This window comes from Arachis duranensis, chromosome 3, assembly GCF_000817695.3.
Source record: "Arachis duranensis cultivar V14167 chromosome 3, aradu.V14167.gnm2.J7QH, whole genome shotgun sequence".
NCBI lineage: Eukaryota > Viridiplantae > Streptophyta > Magnoliopsida > Fabales > Fabaceae > Arachis > Arachis duranensis.
Genome location: NC_029774.3, coordinates 106,750,425 through 106,763,731, shown reverse-complemented (window position 1 = coordinate 106,763,731; position 13,307 = coordinate 106,750,425). Strand labels below are relative to the sequence as shown.

General features: G+C 37.9%; 1 long non-coding RNA gene across 1 annotated transcript; it reads left to right on the top strand.

Moving 5' to 3' along the window:
* Positions 1-9,488: 9,488 nt before the first annotated feature.
* On the top strand, positions 9,489-13,082 carry LOC107480013 (uncharacterized). The gene is made up of 3 exons (XR_001590366.3): positions 9,489-10,298; positions 10,389-10,573; positions 12,890-13,082. It is a non-coding gene; the product is annotated as an uncharacterized LOC107480013 (long non-coding RNA).
* The last annotated feature ends 225 nt before the right edge of the window (positions 13,083-13,307 follow it).

The following is a 13,307-nucleotide window of genomic DNA, read 5'->3' as shown; positions in this document are numbered from 1 at the left end:
TATTTCACATATTAGGCGAGCTCGATGTTGGTTAGCCTCTGAGGGTGGTGAAGTGATTGTCTTCGATTCACCAGTCTCATCTAAGGGCGAATCTGAACCGCCATTTGAGGAAGAAACAAGCTCCTCTACTACTAATTCTGTTGACTCACGTGCAGGTAACAGGGCAACACCTTGGAGAGTTACTATCCAGGTTTCCCAGATTTTACTCTGCAACTCGTTGGGAGACGACCTAGGATTCATACTCCCAGTATTTTTATTCTAATTTTGTGACAATCCTTCTAAATTGATAAGCGGATTTTTGTTGGTTAAGAACTATACTTGCAACGTATCTCTTACATTAATTTCTTAATTTTCCAATTTTCTTCCCATCAATTTTTACACTGCAACTGTATCAAGCGCATAACCCAGTGGTGGCTGCAGATTTCAAACTAAAGACTGCACTACTCAACTTGATGCCCAAGTTTTATGGCTTACCTGCTCAAGAGCCTATGAAGCACCTTAGGAATTTCCAGATAGCCTGTTCTACTTTTAAGCGTGAGGCTACAGATGAAACTTCTATTCTGTTAAAAGCCTTTCCGTTCTCTCTTGAGGGAAAGACGAGAGAGTGGTACTACACTCAACCTGGAGTGACTGTTGCTAACTGGGATACACTTAGAAGAGAATTTCTGGAAAAATACTTTCCAGCTAAAATTACTGATAGATTGAGGAAATAAATTTCCATGATTATTCAAGGCGAATCCGAGACTCTCTATGAATATTGGAAGCGCTTCAACAATCTTTTGGAAGCATGTCCCCACCACATGATTGACAAGTTGGTGTTGCTCGGCTACTTCACACAGGGCATGAAGTCTCAAGATAAGACCACATTGGAAGGTGCTAGGAATGGGTCTATGAAAAAGTATAAGACCACTGATGAAGCATGGCAATTGATCAGCGACTTAGCTGAATCAACTAGGAATCACAGGCAGAGGCAAAGCCACTCAAAAGTTGTTATAGAGGTATCCTCTAACAGAGAGACTACTGCTCTAACTTAGAGTATATGTGAAATGACCAACTTACTGAAGCAGATGCAGTTGAGTCAACAACAAGCTCAGCAAGCTCAGCCTCCCCCACCACAACGAAGCCAACAGTTGGTTCCACAAAGAGTATGCGTGATATGTGCTGATTATAGTCATTATACTGATGAATGTCTGCAGCTCCAACAGGAAGACAACACTGTGGCAGCCACTCATAACTTCTATGACCGCCCAAATCAAGGATACAATCAAGGTGGCAGCTACAACCATGGATGGCAGGACAATTCCAACCAAGGTTCGAGAGATCATTCTAACCATGGTTGGAGGGATAATCATAACAGAGGGGGCAGAGATAACAATAGAAACCAGAGGTGTAATAACAATAATAACATTAGACAGCAAAATCAGAATCAGGCCTACAGAGCACCTCATCTAAGGTAGCCCCAAGCATATCAACAGACCCCTCAGATCACTTATCCCTCTTCATCTTCTAATGATGAGTTACTACAATCTATTGATCAAAGACAGCAGGCCATGGAAAACAACCTTGCTTCTACTCTAAATGGTTTGAAATCTACCTTGCAAGCTCTTGTCTCACAAATTGGATCACTAAATAACTCCAACAACAAGCCTTTGAGCTCCAGTGGAATCTCCTCTCAACCATTACCCAACCCCAAGTGTGGCATTAATGCCATCACCTTGAGGTCCGAAACCACATTACAGGAGAGGAACCATGAAGAGCCAAACCCACCAGAACACACTCCAGCTGAAGATGTAGTGGAAGTGGAAGATGCTGAAGAGGAAGAGGACGTACAAGACATAGTTGAAGAAGAGGAAGCTCAACTACAGAGTGAAGCACCAAAGGATGCTGAAGCCGCAGATAACGCCCATCCTATCCCCTTTCTAGGAAGCATATGGAACTTGATCTCAAAATGGTAGAAATATTCAAAAAGGTTGAGGTAATTGTTCCCCTTTTTGATGTTATTCAACAAGTACCTAAATATGCGAAGTTTCTAAAGGATTTATGTATACATAAAGATAAACTTAATAAATTAAAAACTATTCCTTTAGGTAGTTCTATCTCTGTTTTAATGGGAGGTATACCTGAAAAATGTAGTGATCCAGGTCCATGTATGGTTAACTGTACCATTGGAGGTGTGATAATTTCTGACTGCATGTGTGATTTAGGAGCGTGTGTTAGTATAATGCCTTTGTCTATATATGATACCTTAAGGTTCCCTCCTTTAAAAAGGTAGGCAGCTCGTTTTGTGTTAGCAGATAAAAGCATTATTACAGTGGTTGAAATTGCTAAAGATGTATTAGTGAGCATTAAGGGGCTCACATTTCCCATTGACTTTTATATCCTAGAAATGCCCCCTAATGACTCAGGGAGGCCATCATCAATCCTACTTGGAAGACCATTCCTGAAGACTTCAAAGTTCAAGCTGGATGCATTTTCAGGAACTTACTCTTTTGAGATATATGGCAGAATAGTAAAGTTCGGTTTAAATGAAGCTATGAAGCACCCTCTAAAAGATCATTCTATCTCCCAGTGTGACATCATTGATGAAACTATAGCTGAAGTTCACCAGGAAGAATTAAAAGAGAAGTACATAGGGCAAGGTCCAAGTGTGGGGACACTTTCTGAAGACAATGAGGGCACTTTACCATTTTCACCAGCCCCAAATGCTTCAGAGCCAAGCCATGAGCAGAAAATGTAATTAAAGCCCCTTCCTCCATGCCTCAAGTATGCTTACCTTGAGGACAAGCAGAAGTTTCCAGTTATCATTGCAAGGGAGCTCACTTTCCAAGAAGAAGAACAACTGCTTAGTGTATTGAGAACGCCTAAGAAAGCAAGGATGGAGCTTGGCGGATATAGTAGGCATCAACCCTCAAGTTTGCGAGCTCAGAATATTCTTAGAAGAGGAAGCAAAGCCTATTCGTCAACCTCAAAGAAGATTGAATCCCACCATCTTAGAAGTTGTCAAGAAAGAAGTGACCAGGCTACTTGAAGCAGATATCATTTACCCTATCTCAGATAGCGAATGGGTCAGTCCCGTACAAGTAGTGCCCAAGAAGTCTAGAGTCACAACAGTAAGGAATGAGCGTGGAGAACTTCTGACAACTAGAGTGAAGAATTCATGGAGAGTTTGCATTGACTATAGGCATCTCAACCAAGCCATTCGTAAGGATCATTACCCCTTGCCATTCATTGATCAAATGCTTGATCGCCTGTCAGGTAAATCTCATTACTACTTTTTAGATGGTTATACAGGTTATTTTCAAATCCATATAGCTCCTGAAGATCAGGAAAAGACTACTTTTACATGTCCTTTTGGAACTTATGCTTATAAGAGAATGCCCTTCGGCTTATGCAATGCACCAACTACTTTCCAAAGGTGCATGATGAGTCTTTTTTCTGACCTCATTGAGAACTGTATGGAGGTTTTTATGGATGATTTTAGCGTATATGGTGATTCATTTAGCCTTTTCTTGGATAGTTTATCTAGAGTGTTGGATAGATGTGTTAGTACGAACCTTGTATTGAATTTTGAAAAATGTCACTTTATGGTAAAACAAGGGATTGTACTAGGACATGTTGTGTCTAATACTGGCATTTTCGTAGATCCAGGAAAGGTGGACGTTATTTCCAGTTTACCTTACCCCTCCTCCATGAGGGAAGTACGTTCGTTCCTTGGCCATGCATGTTTTTACAGGAGATTTATTAAGGACTTCAATAAGGTAGCATTGCCTTTATCCGGATTACTGCAGAAAGGTATTGAGTTCGAGTTCATTGAAAGTTGTAAGCAAGCCTTTGATAAGATGAAAACCGCCATGACTCAAGCTCCAATTGTGAGAGGACCAGACTGGAGTCAGCCATTTGAAATTATGTGTGATGCTTCCAATCATGCAGTAGGAGCGGCGCTGGCTCATCGTGAAGATAAGGATCCTTTTGTAATTGCTTATGCTTCTAAGACTTTAGACGATGCTCAGTCTAATTACACTACTACTGAGAAAGAGCTTCTTGCTATTGTTTTTGCTCTAGATAAATTCCGAGCCTATTTACTTAGTTCTAAAGTAGTAGTGTACTCAGACCATGCAGCTCTAAAATATCTATTGGCTAAAAAGAAATCCAAACCAAGGCTTATACGTTGGATACTGCTACTACAAGAATTTGATTTAGAAATTAAGGATAGGAGTGGTACCCAGAATCTAGTGGCAGACCACTTGAGTCGCCTTGAGCACATTAAGGATGACTCCTCTCCTATAGATGATAATTTCCCATTTGATAACCTGCAAGCAATATCTGAAGTAGTCCCTTGGTATGCACCTGTAGCTAATTATCTAGTTAGCCACACTTTTCCTCCAAATTTTACTAAGCATCAAAGAGACAAGCTGAAAAGCGAGTCCAAATATTATATATGGGATGATCCATATTTATAGAGGTGTGGTGCTGACCAGGTAATTAGACGATGTATGCCTCAATCAAAATTCCAGTCTATTTTAGAGGCCTGCCACTCATCTGAGAGTGGAAGACATTTTGGCCCTCAAAGAACAGCTAGAAAAATTCTAGACTGTGGATTCTGGTGGCCTACTCTTTTTAAAGATACTGCTGAATTTTGTAAATCTTCTTCCCCTTGCCAAAAGTTTGGTAATATATCCAAGAGGGATGAGATGCCTCAACAGATTATGCTTTTCTGTGAAATTTTTTATGTTTGGGGCATTGACTTCATGGGTCCATTTCCAAATTCTAATGGTTACTTTTATATATTGTTAGCTGTAGATTACGTTTCTAAATGGGTGGAAGCAATTCCTACCCGCACTGATGATGCTAACACTGTTGTTTCCTTTACGCTTTGGATCACCACGTGCAATCGTGAGTGATCAAGGCACCTACTTTTGTAACAGGAGACTAACAGGATTACTGAAGAGGCATGGGATAATTCATAAAGTATCAATAGCTTATCATCCCCAGACTAATGGGCAAGCCAAGGTGTCTAACAGAGAAATAAAGCGTATATTGCAGAAGATAGTCAAACCTCATAGGAGAGACTGGAGCACCAGGCTACAAGATGCACTCTAGGCATACAGAACAGCATACAAGACACCTATTGGGATGAGTTCCTTCCGCTTAGTTTATGGAAAAACCTGTCACCTCCCAGTTGAGGTAGAGCACAAAGCCTTTTGGGCAGTGAAAGAGTGCAACATGGGATTTGAGAAAGCCGGAGCTGAAAGGAAGTTGCAATTGCAAGAATTAGAAAGCCTTCTCCTAGAAGCTTATGAGAATTCCAGGCTGTACAAGGAAAAGATGAAGGTTGTGCATGACAAGCACATCAAGAGGAGAGAGTTCCAACCTAGGGACTTAGTCCTCCTTTACAACTCCAGACTGAGGATCATGCCAAGCAAGTTGAGGTCAAGATGGGAAGGTCCCTATAGAGTAGAGAAGGTCGAGCCATACGGAGTTTTCCACCTGAGTCATCCTTCAAGCTCTGAATTCATCAAAGTCAATGGACATCGCTTAGAGCAATATCATGGTGAGAAGATGAAGAAAAACAAGGAGCTAGAGATCTTCCTCTTGGAGGATCCACCAACAGCAGAAGACTAAGCTAGTGGAGCGTCCAACTTAAGAACGTTAAAGCAAAGTGCTGGGTGGGAGACAACCCACCATGGTATGATCGTTCTTTTCCCTCTCCTTAATTTCCTTTTTCAATAACTCTTCTCAGTCGTAGTACATACAGTTTACATCTGCATTTGCATATTACATATAAAAAAAGGGGGGAAAAGCACGCGACGCGTCAGCGTCGCCGATGCGTCCGCATCATATGTGCGCTGGGAAGGAAACAAAATTAAACAGAGGGTCCTGCGAAAGTGTGGCTGGAGGCATGCCCTTGGCACAAACTCGCCCACGCGATCACGTCGTTGACGCGTTCGCGTCGTTTGCGAAATAGCCTCCCCACGCGTCCGCGTCACTCACGCGAACACGTGGCCCTGTAAAATCGACGTAAATGGGTGTATGGCAAAGAGTTATGATGGAGCTGGGCTGGAACTGTGCTGAGAGCACAAGCCCTACCACGCGAATGGGTGTACCACACGCCTGCATCATTTTCAAAATATGGCCATTCACGCGGTCGCGTCACCCTAAAATTTGGCAAAAATGAGTTTCAAACAGAGAGTTGCGCGAACGCAAGGCTGCTCTCGTGCTAATAGCACAAATCCACTCATGCGACCGCGTAACCCACGCGTTCGCGTCACTTAAAAACACCGCACACCACGCGACCGTCTCACTCACGCCTCCGCGTCATATGCGGCGTTCAGCTTATCCAGATCAGCCAAATATCTTATATTTTCTTCCCCAAATCCTAATTTTTCTTCTCCCTTCTTATTTCTTTCTTCTTCCTTCTTTCTCACTTTCTACTTCCTCTTTTTCACCACCATTATCAAGGTTTTTTTCTTTTCTTCTTCCCTCTTTCCTTTTCTATTCTTATTCTTATTTTTATGTTTTCTTCTTCTTTTTCTTTTTACTTTCATTATCTATGTTTTCTTTTTCCTTTTTCTTTTTAAATCCTTTTTTATTGGTGTTGGAAATTTATTTGGGTCTTTATTTTCTATATTTTTCTTGTGATTATTAAGGAATTATTTGACAACTATATATTATTTTTTATAGGGTTGCTTGCATGTTCAATTTCATACTTTCAATACCTTATTTACCATGTATGCTAAGTATTTGTGAAAAAGCCCGTATGGCTTCATACACTACTTTTATGTTATCCTACTTTAATGCCTATTTTTTCACAAAACCCCTTTTATATTTTATTAAATAAATATAATTATCCATACAAACAAATTTTTAGTTTGGCAGGCCTAAATTTTGGCAATGTGCAAACAAAATAGAAAGTTGCGCGAACGTGAGGCTGCTCTCACACCACTAGCGCAAATCAAGTCACGCGTTCGCATGACCGACGCGTCCGTATCACTTGAAAATATCGCAACTCACGCGAACGCGTGGGTCACGCGTCCGCGTCGCATGCGACACACAGTTTATCCATATCAGCACCAGAATTCCTATCTTTTCTTCCCCAATCCTAATTTTTCCTTCCCCTTTTCTTACTTACTTATTATCTTTCATTCTATTTTACTTAATTTGTTTGCATATTTTATTCATTGCATTTTAACTTTATGCATGTTTATGTTTTCTTTTCTAAATTTATTATTTTTCCATTGGTGTTACTTGTTCATATTCAACTGTTATATCTTTTCTGGTATTATTTTGGTGCTTAGTGACTTGTTTTCCAATGTTGGGTAATATTATTTTTCTGTCAATGTCAATCTTTTACGACACCTGTATTCCTTTTGCATTGACATGAACTTACACTGTCTTTCATTACCCACACTCTTCCTCTTTGTTGCAATGTTTGCACCACTGGTATGCCATGTGCTTCTATTGTTCTCCCAATTGCATGTTGTAGCTACCATATACTTGAGACCCTTATTATTTGGCATTAACCCACCCATACTTTATTTATTTTCTTATTTTTATTTCTGGGTTACTTTTCTTCTTTTCCTCTTCTTTCAGAATGGCCACCAAAGAAGGAAAAGGGAAATCTCTAAATGGAGAGACAAACAAGTCCATCTGCACAATCCTTAGAGAAAAGCGTCAGTTGTAGCGCTCGTCCACTTGCACATCTTAGCATGCACCGAGGACGGTGCAATCTTTAAGTGTGGGGAGGTCGATACCGATCTTCATGGGTTAGTTATTTTCTTCCCAACACCAATGTCTTATTTTCTTTATTAGTTCATTGTTACATTTACATGTTTGATTGCATATTTTCTTGATTTTGTGCATATTTTACCACTGCTTGGTTAAAGTAACGCGTTTCTTTTTAAGACCCTATTTTTTGAAAAATTTTACTAATTTAAATTAAAACTTTTCTGTTAAATTTGTTTGAAGTTGTATTTGGAACATGATTTTTGAGTCAAAGAACACACAACCCATGAGATTTTGAGCTTATTTATATGGTTACATTATTTAACCCTAAAATTTTATTTTTGTGTGTTTTTCTTCTCTATAATTGTAATTTAGATTTTGTTCCAGTCTATAATGTCAATGTTTAGTGTATTTACATGCTTGCATATGATTGAGACACTTACTTGTTTAGCTCACTTATCCCAAATAGCCTACCCTTCAATTTACCTTTGTTAGCCACTTTAAGCCTTTTTAATCCCCATTTGTTCTATATTTTACCACATCACTAGTCTTAAGTGGAAAAATAAGTAATCACTCCAATTGAATCTTTGGTTAGCTTAAGATAGAGATTGTGCATCAACTAAGTATGGGGAAACTATGGGAACATGGGTTAATAAGGGAATGTATCATGTTTCTAATTTATTTAAATATTGGAAATTTGGGAACTTACTCATGAAAAACCAGAAAAATTAAAAACCCATGTACATTGATAAGTTATGTTTATTTTTCTATTAAAAAATCTAAAAATATTCAATAAATAAATAAATAAGGGAACAAAATTACCCCAATGCAAAATTAAGTTAATAAAAGATCAATGCACATGTGATAAAAGTAAAGAAATACCAAAATTTTGGTACATGAGTATGTGATACAAAAATGGGAATTATGGGTAGCTAGGTGTGATTTTAGAACTACATAGAGTATGTGTGTGTATTAGGTAAGAGCTTAGGTTAGTCAAAGATTCATATTATAGCTCACTTGGTCATACATGTATCCTTACCTTTACCTCAGCCACATTACAACCCTGAAAAGACCTTATGCAACAACCCTAATTTTTGAAAATTAAATAATTAGCTATTTGTGATTTATTTTATTTGATGATAATTTTATTTTAAGAAAATTATTTTACTAAAAGTAATAAATGGAGTTTCATCATAATTGGAGTTTAATTTAATTAGAATTTTTATATAATCTTTATTAGATATTTGGTATAATTGAAATTATAATTTTGGTAATTGAAAAATAAGAAAGAATTATACCATTCAATTTAAGTAATTTTTATTATAAATGAATTATGTTTATTAATTTGAACTCCTAAAAATTATTTTATTAGAAATAATTAGATTAATATTTATAATACTTTAAGTTTAAGTTAATTAATGTTCAGGTACAATTTTTATTATAATTAGTTATTCTACATAAATTGAAATTAAAGTTTCGGAGATAGCAAAAATAATGAAAAGTTATATCATTTAATTTGAATAACTAATATTGAGTTAAACTATATTTTATAAAAATATGATTAATATGCTTATTTTATAATGTAAATTAGAAATAATTGATTGAACTTAACAATATATTGATAAATAATATTCTTAAATATTTTTAATAGAGTATATTTAATTTCAAAATTACTCTACCCTTCAATTTTATCAAAATATCTATTCATATCTATCCATATTACTTTATAAAATCCCTAATTTCTAATCCTGATTCCAAAATCAACTCAGAAATCCTAATTCCTAAATTAAGAAACCCTAACCTTAGGCCCCCTCACCACAGCCGCACCCCACCCCCCTTTCACCCCTTCAGTGCAACAATTTCAGAAACGGGAAATTAGAGAGGGAGAGTAAGGGAACGGAGAAGAGAAGGGAGGGGTGGGGACTGTCCGCCGTCACTGCCACCATCTTGGAACATGTCGTCGATGCCGATGCAGAGAGGGGGATGAGGTACCACCGTGCTCTTCGCCGCCGCTGTCGAGCCACGCGTTGCTGCCATTCTTGTGCCACCGCCGTCGCCCTCATCGCTGCTTTATGGAGCCCGCAGAGAGGAACGCGAACCAGGATCCTCCGTGTCGCACCGCCGATCTGTCACAGTGCTACTGCGTCACCATCACGCCAGGGTGCTGCTGTTGAAGTCATTCCTGCCGCCGCTGCTACTAGGGTTTGTCGCCGTTGATGAAGCTTCAGCCGCCGCTGAGGAAGGGAGCTCGAAGGTCGTCGCTGGGAAGGAGGATTGGCCGTCACCGAACAGAACGCGACAGTACTGAGAGACATCACCATTGTTGACATCGGAGCTCGACAAGGGCTGTAGCGCCGTCGCCAAACCACCGTGCCGCCGTAGCTGTCTCCGAGAAGGTCGTTGGAGCTTGCTGAGGATATTGTTCTGGTTCTGAAGCAATTCATCCATGTCAATGCTCATTTTTATCCCCTGTTCTGCCTCCGCCACTGGGTTCTGTGAGTTGCCGGAGCTCTCTGCCACCGGGAACCAACATTCGAGCTGCCCAGGAAACCACCATTAGAACCACTACTGTTTTGGTAAGCTCTGCCCCCTGTTTCTGCTTCCTTGTCCTACCAATTTGTTTCTACTTTGAAGCTTGTCCCTGAAACTATTTGTATTGTATAAAGAGATTATTGTAAATTACCTTGCCGCCGCCGTTACTGGAGGTAGCTGCCGGCTCTATTTGGAGACTGCTGCTAAGTCACCACCAAAGCTAAGAACATGTGCTGGGATCTGATGCGGTACCGCTGCTGCTATGGATTCGTAATATTGGGTTTACCGTGTTTAAATTCTTCAATTACGGTTAATTGAGGTAGGGGATTTAATGTTTTTAATTTAGAATGCCCACTAAGTTATTTGGATAAGTGCAAATGGTTAACAATGTTTAAGAATTTCTTAATTGACATGAATGACTTGAAATGCATTTGAAATTAGTTAGTTGTTATGATTATTCTGAGCTGTGAATGAATTTAGATGCTGTTGTGATTAATGATTAATTTAGTATATTTTATTAAATTGAATTATGCCGAGTTAATTATTGAAGTGCTGTTGTATGGATAATTGATAAATTGAGTTTGGATTGTTGCTGTGAATGTCTTTGGGTTTTGTGGTTGTGAGTGTTTAAAGTTGTAATTGATATTAGTTTTCTAATTTTGATGGATTTGTTGGAAATTCTGATCTTATGGGATATTGCTGAATTGGCTAAAATCTGGTTGTGAATTGTATTTTGAATTACTGATTTTTGTGATGGGTTGGCTGAGATTCTGATCTTGAATGAGTTATTTTGAATTATTTGATATTGAATTGGAATTTTAATATATTGGAATGGCTGTGATATTGAATGGCTTCGTTGTCGTGAGTAATTAACTGATGAGATTTACTTTGATTTGAGGCTGTGATTGTTATGGGTTTTTCTGATTATTTTAGAACTGCTGGAAATTTCGATTTTAGTTGATTATGCCAAGTTGGTTATTATTGTTGATTTAAGTCTAATTAGAGTTGATTTTGAGGATGGTTAAAGAATTGAAGGTTGACCACTGAACTATTTTCTTAAAATATGATCTTTAGAATGAAATGGTAACTTTGCTAATAACTAAATAACTTTAAAAATAACTAGAAATATGAAAAGTTGATGTTTTGGATATTAGTTATGAATTCTTGAAGCTGGACTGGTTTACTTTTAAAGAATGGTTTTTGAAAACTCTAATTTTAATTAATATTAGGATGTTGGTTTTCAAACTGATTTATGATGAGATGGTTATTGAGATTCTGTTGTTGTGATAACTGCTGATAAAAGAACTGGAGATTTGTTGAGAAAGAGGGAACCCGTAAGGGTGGCTAAGTCCGAGTTTTAGGGGAGGTGCTGCCGGAATTTTGTAAAATCTGAGGTTTTACTTGGAAACATTATTTTATAAGAATTGGATTTGGAAAGTTACATTATTTAAGTTTTATCTATTGATTAAAGTATTCTGCATGGGCCGAATTTATTACGAAAACTATTTTATTTTAGAGTTGATTCATTAATAATAGAGTGAATTATGTTTTGAATTTTATTTAGGTAAGAAAAGAATTATACTATTTGAATTTGAATTACTAAGGAAAGGTTTATGATTCAAGTTTGATTTATTTAAGAAAGGAATTGTTTTGAATTCAATTTAATAGAAAAGAGTAGTATGATAAAAACCAGAGGACCTGTTGAAGGGTCATTTGTTGCTTGAAGCAACCCAAGAGGTGCTTGTTTGTTTATTTGTTACATTAAGGCAACTCCAGAGTTGTTTGTTTGTTTATCTACTGCATTGAGGCAGTCAGATAAATGGTGGTGCGACCACTGAGAACGCTTTCCTGCGGTACAGATCCATATTTTAATTCTGTAAGGCAGATGGGTTATTTCCTGCTACACAAGTACCGTGACCACCTGTTCCATTTCTGTAGTGGCAGAGGGGTTATTTCCTGTAAACAGAAGGTGTGTCGGCATACATCCTTGTAGTGGCAGATGTGTTATTTCCTACGTGCAGTGGACCCTGTGGTGGCAGAGGGGTTATTTCCTGTACACGGGTATAGCCAACTGGAAAGCCATACCCGTTTTAGCTACTTCGGGTTACGTCGGGAGCGGGTAGAAACCGACAGATGAGCTCATTACCTGCACTAGGGCTAGACATGCATCATCCTTGTTTGTGCATTTGCATTTGATTGTGTTGCTTATCTTTTTCCCTTGTGATTGTACTATTTGTCTTGGTGACTTGCTTGTGTGTTTGATTGAATATTTTTTGAAGCTGTGAACTTAGTAAAGTATTGAGGAGTGATATTCGTGAATTTTGGTTCGGCTATATTACTTATGTTGCTGGTTTATTTAGTTATAGCAATGATTGAGCGATGCTGTTTGTGGCTGATAAATTGTTAATGTGACCAATTTTTATATTTTAGAATTTGTTTTGAGTTTAGAGATTTTGAAAGAGGTAATTAACTAGCTAAAGTAAAACCAAGAATAGTATTTTCAAAAAGTTTTGATAAAAATGTAGTTTCTTTGAGTATGTTAATTATTTGCATGTGATCATTACTTTTACGGCATTCTCATTCCCTACTGAGAACGTGTGGTTTGTTCTCACCTCATAAGTTTCCACCCTTTCAGTGACACAGGTTTGAAGACTCTGTTTGAAGCTGCGGGCGATTATAGAACTTATTTACGAGTTAAGTTTATGACTTGAGTTTCTTTCATAGAGTTCCCTCGCCTTTGTAGCTTTAGTTTTTATTTTATGTAGAGGGATAGGAGTTGTATCTGAATTTTATTTAAATTCTTTTGTATAATATTTATTATTATTAATAAGTTTATGATTATTATTACTTGGTGATGTTTGCTATGTGATTTTAATTAATAAAAACAATTTTTCTGGAATTTTCTATAAAATTAAATCGCGATATCGAACTAAAGGCTCAATAGTAAATAGTTAATAAAGGAAAGCAGGTTGTTAACACCTTACTTTCGGTACGATCATGACGTTTTGGAAGTTGGGTCATTACACCTCATGATATTTGCATTGGTATGCTGA